The following is a 2,500-nucleotide window of genomic DNA, read 5'->3' on the forward strand; positions in this document are numbered from 1 at the left end:
CAGACCTTAGATATCAGACCGTAGACAACAGACCTTAGACAACAGACCTTAGATATCAGACCTTAGACAACAGACCGTAGACAACAGACCTTAGACAACAGACCTTAGATATCAGACCTTAGATATCAGACCTAGATATCAGACCTTAGACAACAGACCTTAGACAACAGACCTTAGATATCAGACTGTAGACAACAGACCTTAGACAACAGACCTTAGACATCAGACCTTAGACAACAGACCGTAGACAACAGACCTTAGACAACAGACCTTAGATATCAGACCTTAGATATCAGACCTTAGATATCAGACCTTAGACAACAGACCTTAGATATCAGACCTTAGATATCAGACCTTAGACAACAGACCTTAGATATCAGACCTTAGATATCAGACCTTAGATATCAGACCTTAGACAACAGACCTTAGATATCAGACCTTAGACAACAGACCTTAGACAACAGACCTTAGACAACAGACCTTAGACAACAGACCTTAGACAACAGACCTTAGACAACAGACCTTAGATATCAGACCTTAGATATCAGACCTTAGACAACAGACCTTAGATATCAGACCGTAGACAACAGACCTTAGACAACAGACCTTAGACAACAGACCTTAGATATCAGACCTTAGACAACAGACCTTAGACATCAGACCTTAGATATCAGACCTTAGACAACAGACCTTAGACAACAGACCTTAGATATCAGACCTTAGACAACAGACCTTAGACACCAGACCTTAGACAACAGACCTTAGACAACAGACCTTAGACAACAGACCTTAGACAACAGACCTTAGATATCAGACCTTAGACAACAGACCTTAGACAACAGACCTTAGACAACAGACCTTAGACAACAGACCTTAGATATCAGACCTTAGACAACAGACCTTAGATATCAGACCTTAGACAACAGACCTTAGACACAGACCTTAGACAACAGACCTTAGACAACAGACCTTAGACAACAGACCTTAGACAACAGACCTTAGACAACAGACCTTAGACAACAGACCTTAGATATCAGACCTTAGACAACAGACCTTAGACAACAGACCTTAGACACCAGACCTTAGACAACAGACCTTAGACAACAGACCTTAGACAACAGACCTTAGACAACAGACCTTAGACATCAGACCTTAGACAACAGACCTTAGACAACAGACCTTAGACAACAGACCTTAGATATCAGACCTTAGACAACAGACCTTAGACAACAGACCTTAGGACAACAGACCTTAGACACCAGACCTTAGACAACAGACCTTAGACAACAGACCTTAGACAACAGACCTTAGACAACAGACCTTAGACAACAGACCTTAGACAACAGACCTTAGACAACAGACCTTAGACATCAGACCTTAGACAACAGACCTTAGATATCAGACCTTAGACAACAGACCTTAGACAACAGACCTTAGACATCAGACCTTAGACAACAGACCTTAGATATCAGACCTTAGATATCAGACCTTAGACAACAGACCTTAGACAACAGACCTTAGACAACAGACCTTAGACAACAGACCTTAGATATCAGACCGTAGACAACAGACCGTAGACAACAGACCTTAGACATCAGACCTTAGACAACAGACCTTAGACAACAGACCTTAGACAACAGACCTTAGATATCAGACCGTAGACATCAGACCTTAGACAACAGACCTTAGATATCAGACCTTAGACAACAGACCTTAGATATCAGACCTTAGACAACAGACCTTAGATATCAGACCTTAGACAACAGACCTTAGACAACAGACCTTAGACAACAGACCTTAGACAACAGACCTTAGATATCAGACCTTAGACAACAGACCTTAGACATCAGACCTTAGACAACAGACCTTAGACAACAGACCTTATACATCAGACCTTAGACAACAGACCTTAGACATCAGACCTTAGATATCAGACCTTAGACAACAGACCTTAGACAACAGACCTTAGACAACAGACCTTAGATATCAGACCTTAGACAACAGACCTTAGACAACAGACCTTAGATATCAGACCTTAGACAACAGACCTTAGACAACAGACCTTAGATAACAGACCTTAGATATCAGACCTTAGACAACAGACCTTATACAACAGACCTTAGACAACAGACCTTAGACAACAGACCTTAGACAACAGACCTTAGATATCAGGAAAGAATGGCGGTCCGTGAAGGCGTACCGAACGGTTGGGTTTTAAACCCCGACTACCTTGATGTTGACGTCGGCTCCGTTGCAGACCAGCAGCTCCACACAGCGCGCCCTGGCGGGGGGCGGGGGCGGGGGGAGGGGGAGGGGGAGGAGGGGGAGGAGGGGGAGAGGGAGGAGGGGGAGGGGGAGGGGTCTCACCTTGATGTTGACGTCGGCTCCGTTGCAGACCAGCAGCTCCACACAGCGCGCCCTGGCGGGGGGCGGGGCGGGGGGAGGGGAGGGGGGAGGAGGGGGAGAGGGAGGAGGGGGAGGGGTCTCACCTTGATGTTGA

At 45.1% G+C, this 2,500-nt stretch overlaps 1 protein-coding gene across 1 annotated transcript in view; it reads right to left on the minus strand.

The window, feature by feature from the left end:
* Positions 1-2,500, minus strand: part of ankrd28b (ankyrin repeat domain 28b) — a gene marked incomplete at its 3' end in the record, with an annotated part of 67,265 nt that overhangs the window by 50,518 nt on the left and 14,247 nt on the right. The gene's annotated exons all lie outside the window — the stretch shown is intronic.

Source organism: Protomyctophum parallelum (assembly GCF_964188405.1).
Source record: "Protomyctophum parallelum genome assembly, chromosome: 3".
NCBI lineage: Eukaryota > Metazoa > Chordata > Actinopteri > Myctophiformes > Myctophidae > Protomyctophum > Protomyctophum parallelum.